Source organism: Chrysochloris asiatica, unplaced genomic scaffold (genome assembly GCF_000296735.1).
Source record: "Chrysochloris asiatica unplaced genomic scaffold, ChrAsi1.0 scaffold00416, whole genome shotgun sequence".
Classification (NCBI taxonomy): domain Eukaryota; kingdom Metazoa; phylum Chordata; class Mammalia; order Afrosoricida; family Chrysochloridae; genus Chrysochloris; species Chrysochloris asiatica.
In genome coordinates, this window is record NW_006408934.1 from 566,141 (window position 1) to 583,242 (window position 17,102).

At 38.1% G+C, this 17,102-nt stretch overlaps 1 pseudogene; it reads right to left on the reverse strand.

Annotated features, from left to right (window-relative positions):
* Nucleotides 1–5,276: 5,276 nt before the first annotated feature.
* On the reverse strand, nucleotides 5,277–12,869 carry LOC102837444 (annotated as a pseudogene).
* Between the last annotated feature and the right edge of the window lie 4,233 nt (nucleotides 12,870–17,102).

The following is a 17,102-nucleotide window of genomic DNA, read 5'->3' on the forward strand; positions in this document are numbered from 1 at the left end:
TTCTTAAGGATACATAACATAAAGCAAGTTTCCTGAAAGGAGCCAAGCTGTCTCTGTACACTTTGCAAACTTTTGTTTGTGAGCAAGATCTCAGGCACCAGGCTTCATTTATGTATACCTAAAATGCTACATTGTTCTTAATTATCACATTTCTATATACTTTCAGGAGGAAGAAGAGCATCTGGATTAAACTGATAATATTCAGAGTTGGTTTAATGGGGCTGCCACTGATCAACCCAGGGTCTGCGTATGCTGTCCCCAGTACCAAAAGATGTTTTTAATGTAATTTACTTTAACAGAAAGTCTGTGATGAAAAATAAATTAACTGACATTATGAAAGTATACATGTGATTCTTATGTAACTCAGGTGTAACCCTCAACTCTCTTATGTAAAAATCTCTTTCTTCTCTTCCAACTTTGGAGTAGTTGATACTTTGCTAAATGTTACCCAAGCTTCTTTGACTGTTGTAATTCTGAAATAAAACTTCTTGCAGGAGTTTATATATATATACTTTAACAGGTTTGCTGCTCCTCCTCATTTTTTTTTCACCAACACCAGATACACTGACTCAATAAATATGTATTTGTGAATGAATGAATAAATGAAAGATATACCCCATGTAGGATTGTCCCTCAGACACACATATTCATATGGGAGCCTAAGATTCCTTTACTGATAGACATGTACCAGCCTATCTCCAGTAGTGTTTGACACAGTTATCTCATCATATTAGTCAGATAGGCCCATGATAACTAGCCTCAAGAGAATACTTACAAACAATGCACAGAAACAAACAAACAAAAGGAACCCCTACCATGACATTTTTTTTTTTTTTAAATACAGGAAATAAAATAGCGAAAGTATCTTTTTCTACACATATACAAATTAATTTTTAAAAAATGTCTCAACCACAATGACATTATTATAAATTCTGTGCCTTGAAGAAACTCCTCTACTACTGACTTCTTCCAGAGACAATGAATGTGTGTGGTGCATGAATGTATGCTGTAATGGGGATGGGAAGAATCTGTAGAAAACCTGGCCTGAGGGTCTGAAACATGTGATACCAAGGGTGGGGTTTTTGAGAAACAGAATTACAAGGTTGAGGCATGTCTGATTTTGAGGTTGATTCTCTTTTCCCCTTGAGAAGTCAGAGGATTCAGACATGGTCCCCACATGTTTTAATCAGCTGGCATCAGAAAGGGCTTCAGACTCATGAAACTATGATGCTTTGTAAAAGAAAGAACCAAGGATCGTGGGAAGTGAAAATTTTGATTTATAGATGATTAGTTTGGATTTTGTTACCTGTAATGGTTAGAAGGAATGTAAGGGATAAAATACTTAAGCAGGAAGAGCTGCAGCTTCTAGAGTTGCCTGGTGCCAATGTTATGCTGGTTTAACTAGATGTCTGATAGAGGACCAGGGCCTACTAGAATCCACCCTATCAAAGCCTCTAGGCCATATACATATGAATTGAGTTAATCCAAGAGAAAAAAAAAGATTGAACTTAAGTGTTCTTAAAAGGTTTATGTGTTTGACTGCCTTTTGGATATTGGTTTCTCTTGCATACTACTGTAAAATAGACATGCATGTATGACAAAAATGGATAGTGGGAATTATAATTACAGAGAGTTTGTAAGCCTGCCTTGAAGCTATATTTGATTGAATTTATTGAAAGCAGAGTTCAAATTTCCCCCAAAAAACAATAGGCTTGATGCTCTAAAGCTTTGTAGAGTATGGGACATTCAGTGGCATCCTGAGCCCTACCAGAACCTTCGGAGTTGGCACACTTGCATTTAAAAAGACATGCAGATACACTTAGAACTGCTGGGAGAACAGGATATTCATGATTTAAAGAAAGCAGAAGAAGAGAGAGAAAAAAAACCGTGGATTGTTTCAAAGAAGAATGTTTCAAGCAAGCTAATTTGCCTTGGAGGAATCAAAGCCAGAAAAGTCCATGCCTATCAGAGAAAATCCCCTTCTAGGACTGAAAGTTAAATGTAACTGGTGGGCCATATGCTTGCTGGTGACCATGTGGGTCTACTTGTGAGTGGAATTGAGCAAAATGCAGCAATGAAGGCACAGGCTGAGTTTGGACATGTTCTATTGGCATCCACTAACTTTGGGATGAGAATGAGAAGAGGAAGACTGGTTGCTCGAAGTTTAAGGAGTTGTGTGAACTCCTGAGACCATGGAGACTGACCTAGCCCCTGGGGCTAGGGCTGAGAGTGAAGGAGTGTGTGGGTCTGAATTGCAAGGAGGTTTGTGTGAACTTTCAAACTTACAACTGGTTTTCATTTGACCTAGCTTGGATAGCTGGGGCTGAGCTGTCCAGAACCTGATCAGATGCTGATAAAGATGTTTGGTACTGTTAGCAAGTATAAATTGCTACAATTTGTTGAACTGGACTGTTGCTTATAGATGAAAAATTTCTCAAAATTCCAACCAGAATGGATGATTCTTCAGGTCAAGCAACATGCTTGTCTTCTCAGTGTACTGGATTTATAGGGATTAGCCATCAAAAATGAGTATGGGTGGGTGGCTATAAAGGCATGAAGTGGCTGGCTTATAAGCTTTCATAGGTGAGCTTAGTTTTACAATGAAGGGACAAGGGAGAATCCCCACTGACTTGTTTTCCTCTTTTCCAGATGGGTCTGGTGGAAGAGGGTGGGGGATGATGCTGATTTATTATTTGATTGTGAGTAATTATAGTTGTTGTTGTGTTGTTGTGAAATGCCATTGAATCGGTTCCAACCCATAGCGACCCTGTATAGGGTTTCCTAGGAGCAGCTGCTGAGTTTGAACTGCCGACCTTGCAGTTCAAATGGCTTTGTAGTCTGGCGCATTAACCCACAGCGCCACACCAGGATTCCAGGGTTAAATGTGATTGTCAAAATTATCATTGTAGAAGATGTGCAACTAATAGGGGGAGTAGTTATCTTTCATTTCAGGAACAGACTATCTCAGGACCAACCAGAAGGAAGAGCATGAGTGAAGTGTGGGATCCCTGCCTAGAAAAGTGACGACAGCAGAGACAGTGACAAAGATAGTGGCATGGAAAGATAGAGTAGCTATAGATTCTATGCTCATGGACTGAGCAAGGTTGTGTGCTTATGAGCAAGAGAATGGCTTGCAGACTGTGTCCTTTAGGCAAGTAAATGAATATATATATTTTTTTGTTTTGTTTTGTATGTATGCATCAAATATTTGTATCTTATTCTTTTGTGATATCTAAGGTGTAAATGGGACCAATGCTTTTTCATTTGTATATGTTTAATTATATCATCTTAGGCTCAGTAGAAAATAAAGCTTTAATTATTATAGCCCACCCTTGTCAACTTGACATCTATATGCATACTCATTTATACTTTACAGATATAAGAAGTGATCTTTATGCAATACATTTTGATTGTGAAGTTCTAATTTTCCTACTTTAATGCTTCATATACTGCACATTGTCCCTTTCACACTCACTGACAGCTCAGAATTTCTTGAAGTATATAGGTTAAACTCTTTTTTCTAGCTACTTTTGGGCCATCGTAACTGCTTGATTTTTGGAATTTCCTCTGATATGGATTTTTTTTTAAAGTTTTTATTGTGAATTGAGTGATAGTTTACAAGAGAGAACAGGTTTTACATTCATCATTTCCTTGCAATGATTACAATCGCCTCCATGCTCTGATAGGGATTTTAACAATTGTTTCCTGGTTTCATGCACTGTTCATATAAGCAAAACTTAATCGCATGTCCATCACAGCTTCCAAATCTAGGCAGTCTTCTGTTCTTTCCTATGTAGCCTCTATTAAGAGGGAGAATCTAGTAGAAAGGGGCTGGGGAACATGTAAGAAACCAGTTTGTTAAAGAAAACTAAAAATAAATAGAAGCTAAGATTCCCAAACAGTGATAGTGTGACAGTGGGTGTTTACACCTGTTTATTCCTATTTTGAGATGTGCTCTACCTGCAAATGGAGTTCACAAATACTTTGCTCCATTCATGCCTTTAACACCAACTCTTCTTTGTATTTTGAGTGCCTTCCAATTTAGGGGAGTCATATTCTGCCACTATATTTGACAATGTAATGTTTCTATTGATAAAAATTTCAGTGACTAACCATTCTGAAGTGTTCCACCTTTCCTTTTTTCTTGTTTGTCTTAATCTGGAAGCTCTGCTGAAATCTGTCAACTCTGGATGACCCTGCTAATATTTAAAATACCAGTGGCATAGCTTCCAGCATCACAGCAACACACAGACTACTGCAGTACGAAAAATTGACAGATAAATAAGTAGTGGACATTTTTCATTGAGGTCAGAAATACAAGCCAGCAGTGTAAGGAGAAATTAAAAGCATCTGCTGTGTTGGCATCAGCTCTGACTTCATCATGCAGGAGATCTGCCTGTGACTGGACTGCAACAGCAGATTCAATCCAGCAAATGGAAGCCACTAGAGCATTGAAGGTGGTGAGTTTGTGTCTTGCTGCATTTGCAGAAGCAAGTAGAAACATATCTGGATACTTTAATGTATTGGTGGAAGCCATTTGATAAATGAGTTGCTATGATAGTCATTCTATCCTTTTTATATCAATGGAATATTAAATGAATGAAATCACACTGGATTGGTGAGTTTAATCAAGATCTATAAATATTTTTATAAAGATGTGAAAAAATCTATGGGTTAATTATTTATTTATTTAGGAACTTATAGGAAAGCATAGGGGAATTTGAAAATATAAATAAATGACATTTGCTCTTTACTATTCAGTCTGTTCTGATTCTCCTATGTATCTCTCTCTGTCTTTCTCTCTCAAACTTTCTTTGGAGTGTGTGCATATGATAGCTACTGTCTTCTGCTGGCCTGAGAATCTGAGAGAAAAGAAGTTACTAGGTAACCAAGATATAATGAAACAGAAAGTGAAGGAACTACTTCACATTTTTAGGACAGCTAAAATGTTTTACCCTAACATTTCTTTGCCAGATTTTTCTTATGGGTTTCTTCACTCACCCAAAAGTGCAGAGTAGGGCTGGGCAGACTTCTTGCTCATGATGTTGCATGTGGGCCACATCCAGGTCTTTGAAAAGGTTGAGCACTTCATCTTTTCAGGAATGATTTTTGCAGGAAACTTTGAGATTATACTTAATGATTCCTTAAATGCCTTGCTTCATTCTAAACCACTTCCATTTGGGGTCAAGAAAGGCAGCTCCTTTAAGAATAGAAGAACCAGGTTGGTTTCTCCTCTGACAGCTTTTTAAACCTTTATGTTGACACACCAGATGGCTTTAGAAGGAGATCCATTCCCACGTGCTCCATCCCAGGGAAGTGTCGGGATTATATAAAACCGCCAATCGAGTTCGTTCTTGGTTCTCAGCCCTGAAGAGGGACTGCACCAGATGATGTTTCCTTCTGTAAAGGGACTTATTCATATAAGTAGCAGCAGCCAAATCTAGAGGTAAAAAAGAAGCCATTTTCATATCCAATATTCAATATCTACTTTAATTAAAATGGAAATCTATTTAATTATTTACAGGCAGTAGCTCTTTGATCATGAGTGTTCATTTCCAGACTGAAAACAGTAAAACTCAGCCCCTCAAATCCTAATTAACTTTGCTTGTTTTGTCACATCCTAGCAAATGTAATTTCAGAGTCCTTATTTTTTTTTCACTTTGTTTCCTCACAAGCAAAGAACCCAAGCTCCCCCTTCCCTGAAAAAAGGTAGTAGATCTTGTTACCCTCTGCTAGATTTCTCGTGATATTGTTGTTAAGTGCTGTTGAATCAGCTCCAACTCATAGTGACCCTGCATAGGGTTTCCAAGGAGCAGCTGGTGAGTTTGAACTGCTTAAGTTGTGGTTCAAACTGACCTTGCAGTCCAGCAGTATGCCACAGGTGAAGATAATTATTTAGATGTTGTGAAGGAACCACTCCAGAGTTTATCAAGTATTATTAAGCTGTTTTATATTTTAATCTTTGCTCTCGGACTGATTATTTGGCATTTGATTTCATTCTTGTATTTATAAAACATAGCTTAATGTCTTGCTAACTATGCAGCATTGAAATTTAAAAGTTCTTTTTATTGAGCCAATATTTGAGTAATTTAAAAAGAGAAAAATAGAAAAGACTGGTTCAAAATTTTCACTGCTCTTTTGTAATCACATCAACAAGGAAATTATCTGTCTTATCGCATGCTGTCACCTCACGGGAGCTATGATTTGATGGAATATATTCAAGGGAAGATAGGAATTGTAAGAATCGTGGTCTCCTTATAAGACCTTGAAATAGTGTTCCATGGTGAACTGAGGTTCCTGGGATCTCACAAAAAAATGCAGAATACTCAAAGACATAAAATTTTTGTTGTTATACATTTTTAAAAAAAAGTTATATGATTCTTGATCCACTACCATCACCTGTTCTTCACCCTCCACTCTCCCAATCAATGGTTCTTTGTTTACACCAGGCCAGCTTAACATCTCTTCTTCTGGTAACACATATAGGACCATGAACTATGTCAGAGCAATACTTTTTGAACAGAATGGTTAACACAGGATAGGTTATCAAAACAGGCCAAAAACCAACTTCTAGTTTTTCCCTGGGAATGTTCCACACTGTGATTGCCAAGGAAGTGCTTATTTCTTTCTAATTGGGCAGTTAAGCCAAGAGTAGCAGAAAGTTATGTTCCTTTTGCTTAGAGGAGTTGTAGATAAAATGAAGTCTCCCTGCAGAGACAGAATCATAATTGTGTCTGTGACCTAGTTTCAGATGTCCCAAAGTTCAATTACCCCTGCTTTTTCTACAGTTGATTCACTTGCAAACAGAGACTACTTTCTAAATCAATGGCCCCGAATATAAAGATGCCCCACTTCCTGATGCAGGTCTGCTTTAGGTCTTAACCCTTTCATGTTATCATTCTTAAATTTGAATCATCCATCAAGATAGTTACTTTTTGTAAACTTTAGGAAAATCAGCCTTAAAATGGAACTTAAGTAGAAAGGAACCCAAATGTTTCAAATTAAAAAAAAATATATTGTCCAAAGAGGAAGGAAAAGTAACTTCTGATATATTGCTTTAGGCAATTCTGCTGCACAAAACCTCTTTAAAGTTTTGGAGAGCAATATGTCTGTTTGAGGACTAAGGTGCATCTGACTCAAGCCATATTTTTCAAAAATTTCATAGGCATTTGAAAGTGGACAGTGAATTAGGAAGAGTGTAGAATAATTGATACATTTGAGTTATGATGTTGGAGGAGAATATTAAAAGAACCATGAACTGCCCACAAAGCAAACAGCTCTATGTTGGAAGAAGTATAGCCAGAATGTTTCTTGGAAGCCAGGATGACCAGACTTCATCTCTCTTACTTCAGACATATTTTTAGGACAGCCCAGTCCCTGGAGAAGGAAATCATTTATGGTAAAGTGGAGGGTCAGAGTAAAAGATTAAGACCCTCAATTAGGTGGATTGGCACAGTGGCAACAGCTATCAGTGCAGGTGTAGCAAAGATTGTGAGGTTGGTGGATAACCAGGCAGTGTTTCGTTCTGCTGTGAATAGTGTTGTTATGAGTCAGTACCAACTCAATAACACCTAACAACAACCACATCCATGCAAAAAATGCTAGGATATTTTAATCATTATAGTTTATATGAGATGGCTTGAATAAGTTCAGGGACAAATTCAATTACCTTTTAATTTCATTTTTTCATGAACTTTTTGAAGACCTGTTTTAGGAAGTTTTTAAATTGGTAGATCCTAACTTCAAAATTTATTTTGTCTACTCTTGAACTTCTACTTTCCTTTGTGAATTAAAAAAAATATATCAAGTTACTTGACCAATCATCTTGAGATTTTTCTTAATATTATATTAAATCATGAATCAATTTGGTAATGAGGTTTTCTCAGTCTTTAAATAGGATGCCTTCTGTTTTTGTTCTTTTGGTGGTGGCTTTATAATTTTTAACACACTTGAATTGTTATTGTTGTTGTTGTCAGGTGCCATCGAGTTGGAACCGACTCATAGCAACCCCATGTACAGCAGAACGAAACAATGTCCGATCCTGGGTCAACCTCACTACTGCTGCCACGCTTGATGCCATCAATGATGCCACCTGGCCAATCCATCTCGTTGGGGGCCTTCCTCTTTTTCTCTGACCCTCCACCTTACCAAACATGACATCCTTCTCCAGCAACTGGTCCCTCCTGACAATATGTCCAAAGTATGAGAGACAAAGCTTAGCCATCCTGGCCTCCAAGGAGTACTTCTTCCAACACAGATTTGTTTGTTCTTTGGTAGCCCATGACACTTTCAATATCCTCCAACACCATAACTCAAATGCATCAATTCTTCCATGGTCTTCCTTATTCACTCTCCAGCTTTCACATACATATGAGGTTATTGAAAATACCATGATTGGGTCAGGTTCACTTTAGTCCTCAAGCTGACATCTCTGCTCTTCAACACTTTAAAAAGCTCCTGTGCAGCAGATTTGCCCAGTGCAATACGTCATCTGATCTCTTGACTGCTGCTTCCGTGAGTGTTGATAGTTGATCCAAGAAGAATGAATTCCTTGACAACTTCAATCTTTTCTCCATATTTGTTATTGTTAGATGCCATCACATCAGTACCGACTCATAGTGACCCTATGCACAACACAATGAAACATTGCCTGGTCCTGGGTCAACCTTACAATTTTTGCCACATTTGAGTCCATTGATATTGCCACTTAGCCAATCCATCTCGTTGGGGGCCTTCCTCTTTTTCTCTGACCCTCCACCTTACCAAACATGGTATCCTTCTCCAGCGACTGGTCCCTCCTGACAATATGTTCAAAGTATGAGAGGCAAAGTTTGGCCATCTTGGCCTCCAAGGAGTACTTCTTCCAACACAGATTTGTTTGTTCTTTGGTAGCCCATGACACTTTCAATATCCTCCAACACCATAACTCAAATGCATCAATTCTTCCATGGTCTTCCTTATTCACTCTCCAGCTTTCACATACATATGAGGTTATTGAAAATACCATGATTGGGTCAGGTGCACCTTAGTCCTCAAGCTGACATCTTTGCTCTTCAACACTTTGAATTAGTTAAGACTAATATTAGTAGTTGAGTAAATCTGCTCCAAAATAACATCTTTAAAGAGTAAAGATATTACATTGAGGACAAAGGTGCACCTGAACAAAGCCATGGTATTTTCAGTCTCCTCATGTGTATGCAAAAGTTGGACAGTGAATAAGAAATACCAATGAAGAATTGATACATTTGAATTATTTTATTGTCAAAGTATATGAAATATAACATGGACTTCCAGAAGAACAAACAAACCTTGTGTTGGAACAAGTGTACCTGGAATGTTTCTTAGAAGCAAGGATGTTGAGACTTTGCCTCATGAACCTTGGACATGTTATCAGGAGGGATCAGTCTTTAAAGAAAGACATAATACTTGGTATTGTTATTGTTGTTAAGTGCCTTCTAGTCAGTTCTGACTCACAGTGACCTGGTATAGGGTTTCTGAGGAGCGACTGGTGAGGTTGAATCACCGACTTTGTGATTAAAACCGAACTTGCGATCCTGTACTTATCGTACAGCACCAAACTGTCACTGCAATATAGGACTTAAAGCACTAATTGTGAGGATGGTGCAAGACCAGGCAATGTTTTGTCCTGTTCTACATAGGGTAACTATGAGTGAGAATCAATTATATGTCAAGTGCAACAACAACAAATCAATATCACCATTTTCTTCAAAACAGGATTAGGACCTTAGAATGGTTTAATTACATTATCTGTTCTAATTTTTTATATTGCTTTTTATTAGTTGTCTTAGTCTTTTAGTGTATCTGTAACATAAATCCAAAAGCCTTATCTTTATGGAGCAAAACTTTTCTCAAAGTTTAAATGTGATGTTGTTGATAGGTGACATTGAGTTGGTCCTGAATCATGGCGAACCTATTCACAACAGAATGAAATACAGCCAGTTCCTGCACAATCCTTACAATCTTTGCTACACTGAAGCCCATTTCTGCTGCCATTGTGTCAATCCATCTCATTGAAGGTCTTCCTCTTTTTCATTGGCCCTCCACTTTACCAAGAATGATGTCCTTCTCCAGGGAATGGTCCCTCCTGACTACATGCCTGAAATATTAAAGGCAAAGCCTTGCTATCCTGGCTTCTAAGGAGCATTCTACCTGTACTCATTCCAAAAAAAGACATTTGTTTGTTCTTCTGGCAGGCCAAGGTACTTTAAATATTCTTCTGCAACATCACAACTCAAATGCATGTTTCTTCTATGGGTTTTCCTCATTCATAATCCAAATTTTACATCCGTAGTCCAAATTTCACATGCATATGAGGTGATTGAAAGTATCATGATTTGTGTCAGTCACATCCCATTCCTCAAATTGATATCTTTGGTCTTGAACACCTTAAAGAGGTATTATGCAGTAGAATTGCCTAATATAAAATATAATACTTATGTCCTGACTGCTGTTTCCATGAGTTTCCATGATTGCAGATCCAAGCAAAATGAAGTCTTTCACAACTTCAGTCTTTCCCCCTTTCATCATAGCATTATTTATTGGTCCAGTTGTGAGGATTTTTTTTTATTTACATTGAGGTTCATTCATACTGAAGTCCGTAGTCTTTGATCACCAACAATAAGAATTTTAAGTCCACCTCACTTCCAGTAAGCAAGGTTGTATCATCTGCATATCACAGGTTGTTAATGAGGCTTCATCCAACCCTGATGCCATGTTTTTCTTTATATAATCTAGCTTCTCAGGTTATTTGGTCAGCATACAGATTGAACAGAATGCAGACCTGAGTCACACCTTTCCTGATTTTACACCATTAAATATCTCTTTTTTTCTGTTTGAAAACTGCTTCTTAGTCTATGTAAAAATTCCTCATGAGTACAATTAAATATTATGGAATTGCCATTCTTTGCAATTATCTCTAGTTTGTTAAATCTAGTTTGTCTTGTTCTACATAGTGGAAAGTCTTTGCATAGTTAATAAAGCACAGGTAAATATCTTTCTGGTATTCTCTATTTCCAGTCAAAGTCCATCTGATGTCAGCAATGATATTCCCAGTTCCACATCCTCTTTGAAGTCCTGGTGTGGCATTGTGGGTTAATGCACAGGACTGAAAAGTTGGTTTGAACCACAAAGTTATTGGTTCAACTTCAACAGCTGCTCCTTAGAAACCCTATATGCAAGGTTGCTATGGTTCGAAACCAACTTGATGGCACTTAACAACAACACATCCTCTTCAGAATGAGTTTGAATTTCTGGCAATTCCCTATGTCCTGTTGTAGCCATTTTAAAATTATTTTTATCAAAAATTTACTTGCATGAGACCTTAATGATATAATGTTCTATAATTACCAAATTTGTTTGGGTCATCTCTCTTTGGAATAGGCACAAGTATGGATCTTCTCAATCAGTTGGACAGGTAGTTTTCTTTCAAATTTCTTGCCTTAGATGAATGACCATCTCCAGTTTGTTGAAATATTTCATTTGTATACCATCAATTCCTGAAACCTTCTTCTTCTCCATAACTGCTTGCAATAGAGCTTGAACCTCTTCCTTCAGTTCTTCTATCTGTTCTTTATCATATGCTGCCTATTGAAATGGTTAAACATCAAAAATTCGTTTCTGATACAATGACTTGTGTATACCTTCCATGTTCTTCAATACTTTCTGCATTATTCAATGTTTTGTACATAGAGTCCTTCAATACTGCTGGTCTTGGCTTGTATTTTTTCTTCAGTACTTTCAGCTTGATAAATGCTTAATGTGGTCTTCCCTCTGGGTTTTCTAACTTCAGGTGTTTGCACATTTCATTGTAATACTTTACTTTGTTTTCCTGAACTGTCCTTTGACATTTTCTTTGATTTCCAGGTTCTGACCCTTTCAACCCCATTTTTCACATTTCTGAATTCAAGAATGGCCTGAGACATCTCTTCATTGTTGTTCATAAAAATGGATCATGTTGAGTAACAAGTTCTCTTAAAGGCTCCCCAGCAATGAAGGCAAAGTGGCTTCTCTCAGGATACTTGTTCTCCACTTAGACACAGTCACCTTCCCCCAGCACTGCTGTGTGATGAGGTTTTAGTTTTTGTTCGGCATCATTCAGGTCTAATATAGATAGACATCTCTAGCTACGGTGTGGCGCTGTGGGCTAATGCATCAGACTGTAAAGTCGTTTGAACTGCAATGTCAGTGGTTCAAGGTCACCAGCTGCTCCTTGGAAACCCCATGGAGGGTCGCTATGGGTCAGAATTGACTCAACAGCACTTCACAACAAGCTATTGTGTAAAAGAAGCCTGTCCAGTCTTTGAGAATGGGCTGCGAATATTTTGCTCCTTGGTCCAGTTTGAAGACCAAATGGAAAGTTGGTATGCGAGTGTAAACCTCGGATTTCACTTCCAAGGCTTCTTCAGAAATGACAGCAAGTGCCAAGACAGTCTTACTGGACTTAGGAATGTCTTTGCTTTTCAATTCCTGGCACAGAGGTTCCACCATCTTCTCTGAGTTCCTCAAATTCAACCACCGTTTTAGACCATGGTTCCTCGGAGCACCGCATCTCTCAACATGCAGGATGCCCCTGTCTGCGGTCATCTGCTGCAGGTCTCCTGGGTTCAATTTAGCAACCTGTCCACAGAAGTCTTCATGGGCCATGCTTTCCCTTGTCAAGAGGTAAGAGACGATTTCAAAATTTCAATGTGGATGATCAGGAAATCCACCTAAGTTACCACTTTTAAACTAATCAAATAGTAAAACGGATCCTGATTTTTAAACTCCAGTCTGCTTCTGCGTACCCGTGCTTCAAACCCTTCCAACTGCTCCTGGCTGAGCACCGAAAGGGTAACTTTTTGGCGGATCCCATGTCAAAGGCTTTGAAAAGACATTGTAGTGTTTGGACACTGAGGGCAGTCAAGTGGTCTCCGAGATGGGGGTGGGAGCCACCATGCTGGAGGCCGGAACAAGGAGCCTGGGCACCGCTTCAGCATGACAAAGCTCTCGTTGGCGACAGTGTGGGAGTGGGAGACTCCGGCCTTCTGGACCCTCGTGGGTTTGTTTTAATTGTTTTACTGCATCCTGAACTTGTATATGAGCAACTGAGGGTCTGTTTCATCGTCTGCTTCTGACCTTACTATGGTTGAAGATATTGACCTTGTCCAGCATCTCTTTCCATAGACGTAGTCAATTTGAGTCCTGTGGTATTCCATCTGGTGAGGTCCCAGTGTAAAGTTGCCTCTATGTTATTTAAAAGAAAAGCCTTTTGCAATAAATATCATTGGTCTTGCAAAATTCTGCCTTGCGGTGTCCTGCATCATTTCTATCAACAAGGCCATATTTTCCAACTACTGATGTTTCCTTTTGTTTTCCAACCTTGACATTCCAATCACAAGCAATTATCAATACATCTTGATTGTATTCTTGATCAAATTTAGACGGAATAAGTTGTTAGAATTCTTTAATTTAATGATTACTATCTTCAATGATTTGTCTGTGAATAAATTTTTATAATAGTGGTATTAACTGGTTTTCATTGTAGATGTATGTATATTATCCTATCACAGATAGTATTGTGTTTTAAGATAAATCTTGAAATATTCTTTTTGACAATGAATGTGCCACCATTCTTCTTGAATTTATCATTCCAGGCATAGTAAACCATATGATTGTGTAGTTCAAAATGGCTAGTATCAGTTCATTTCTGCTCATGAATGCCTTGGGTATCAATCTTTATGTATTCCATTTTGCTTTTAACAACTTCTAATTTTTTAACATTCATATTTCATCCATTCCACAGTCCAATAATTAATAGATGTTTACAGGTATTTGTCCTCATTTTGAGTTGTTCCCCATCAGCAAATGAAGGTTTAACTCTATTTACCTGAAAGCTTTACTCTATTCGCATCATCATGGTTAACTCTACTTTGAGGAGGCAACTTTCCCCCAGTAGTACTTCAAGTGCCTTGCAACCTGAAGGACTCATCTTCTTCCACTATATCTGACAATGGCCCATTGTTATTCGTAAGAGTTTTAGTGGTTACATATTAAGCAACAGTCTGCACCTGCAGATTGTTTTCTTAGTCTGTTTTAGTCTGGAAACTAAACTGAAATCTGTCCACCATTGGTGACCCTGGTGGTATTTAAAAATACCAGTGGCATAACTTCCAGTATGCAAGCCACCACAGTACAACAAACCGACAGACAAGTGGTGGCAGGAAGTCCAAATCAAATCCTCAAAGTGCAGTTTTGAGGAAGGTTTTCTTTCTGTTGACTTATGGGGAAAATTCTGATCTCGGTTTCTATAAACAGTGAGATTTAGGGAGAAAATCTTTGCCTTGGTGTCTCTAGGCAGCCATCTTTGTAGTTCCTGGGCTTTTAGACTGGCCTGCTTCCCTCGTCTTCAGATAGTGGTCCTCTGTGTCTGCTTGTTTGCTTCTGTGATTAATTTGCTCCATTTCTACCTCAAAATTAATGGCATACCCTACAATAATATGATATCATTAATATAACAAAGAAAACTCTATTCCTAATTAGAATTATATCCACATGTGTAAGTATTAGGACTTACTGCATATAACTTAGGTTTTGTGGCTCTTACCCTTACACACATATAAATAATCAACAGTGATTATTACAATTGCCTTTGTAGTCAATGCTTATTTAGATATTGTTGTTTATCCACATCATTGCTTATTATACTCACTACTTCCATCTGGTTCAGGAGGCACACATTTTAGAATTTCTTTTAGTGATGGCCTTTGAGTCATAAACTTTCTCAGTCTTCACTTGTCTGCCTATATCTCTGTTTTACCCCTATCTTTGAATAAAAGTTTAGCAGAGTATCAAAATCTAGGCTGACTACTTCTCACAGATATAGACAGCAAATTTCTGGCCTTCATTTTAGGTGCGTTTAGTGCAGTTTTCTCCATTTCTTTCCTCTCTCTCCAAAGGCCCAGGGCAATGTGTGCAAAAATAGTTAACATAGAAGGCTTGACTGCTTCTCCTTTGAAATGCTCATTTAAAACGTGGGCTGGAGTTTGGAAAGTGGGATTTCAGGAGCATTTCTACCACTCTAATTGGTGAGTCAGAACAGACCCAATTGCACTTAGTAACAAAAATTGATGAGTATCTCACTGCACCTAAAATGTACAGACTTTGGTAAACACCTGTTTTCTTTTTGAGAGGTCAACAGAGTCTTGTTTTGTGCAGGCAGAGTCTGCTTATATAACTAGCTCCCAAATAAACACTGGATGTTGAGTCTCTAGCATGCTTTACTAGTTGGTGACATTTTATACTTTTATTACAGTTCATTGCTTAACATAAAGTGCACCCTGTGTGACTCTACTAGGAAAGAACCCTTGTAAGCTCACACGTTGTTTTCCCAAGACCATTCCCTGCACCTTTTTCCTTTGCAGATTTTTTTTCTGTATCCTTTTGCTGTAATAAGTCTTAGCCATGAATATAACTGTACACTGACTCATGAAAGCCTTCCTAGCAACTCATCAAATCTGGGTGGATCAGATTTCCACAGCTCCTTCTTCTATAGTTGTGAAGAAAGTATTCTAAAGTTAGATTATGGTGATGATTATATGACTAAAAACTATAGAGTTGTATACTCTGGAACAGTCTGTAACTTGTATGTAAATTATGTTCAATAAAACTATTGCTATGAAATACTAGCCTTTATCTAGAAGGGTTGATTACCAATTTTAAACTTTCTCAATCCCTGTAGAGTCACTTTCAGGCTTAAAGCTTCTTTTGACCTATCTTTTTTTTTTCTCCCTGGCATCTTGCCTTTTTCTGAATTAAGTTTTATTTTCCTCAGCACATCAGCTCAGAATAAAATATTGCTGCAAGTTGAATATTTCAGTATTTGCCTCTTGCTTTATATTCCTTTTGGGTGCCTCTGGAACTGGTGCTTGGAATAAAGGCTGAGTGTGTTTAAGGAGGGCCCAGGGTATAAAGTCCCACTGGGAAGAGGACTTCTCCATTATTTATATAGCAGCTACTGTCTATGCCATCCCCATGTCATTCAGACCTTACCATTTTATTGTGTTCCAGACCTTTTCTTAATGACAATATCTGCATCTCTGTACCTAAAAGTTTCTTCCAGAATGCAGAGGACCAAGAGTTCCATGTACACAACAGTCCAGGGAATTCATATCCTCCAGGATCAAGCCTCAACAAACGATAAGGAATTGTATAAAATGCTCCAGTTCCTTCATCTCTTAGGGAACATAATTTGGAGACATATATTTCAATCTTTTCTCAATGTTACCTTGTAAGATTGAGCTCTAATTGCCCACTATGAGAGATGATCTAATAATACACCCTTTATTACCTGCCTCCCATTCATTTATCCCTTCCCTCTTCTCAACCAATATGTCCTATACTTCCTAAATTAACACTTGCACTTAGATTCTGGTACTGTACTCTGCTTTTGAGAGAATCTAACTTAAGACAGAACTTGAAAACTCAGTAATACAGTATACAAAGATTGTGGTTTGACATTCTAAGGTATGGATACATGTGTTACTCTAAAAAGCTTGAGAAGGTGCTAAATTCTAAATAAAAGATGGTAGTTAACATATTTGCTCGAACATTTAGCCAGGCTAAAGACTCTCAACATTATCTGTCATTCAGCAAACAAACAAAAAGAACTCTAACTCCACAGTCATTGAGTTGATGTCCACTCTTTGTGATCCTACAGGACACAGAAGAACTGCTCCATAGAATTTCTGAGAATATAAACTTTGGTGAAAGCAGACTGTCTCATCTTTCTTCCTTGAAGCAGTTGACAGATTCAAATCACTGAACTTACAGTTTACAGATAAACACTAAACCACTGCACCACCAGAATTCCTCATTAGTCATTTTTGTTGTTGTTGTTAAACACTGTTGTTGCTTAGTGCCATCTAGTTGGTTCCAACTTATAGTGATCCTGTATAGGGTTTCCAAGGAGCAGCTAGTGGGATTGAACTGCCGACCTTGTGGTTCACAGTCCAGTGCTGATCCTACAGAGTCATACCAGTGGTCCATTCTAAAAAGGTAGTCTGGGACAAAATGCTGTTGAGTTGGCTCCAAATCATAACCATCCT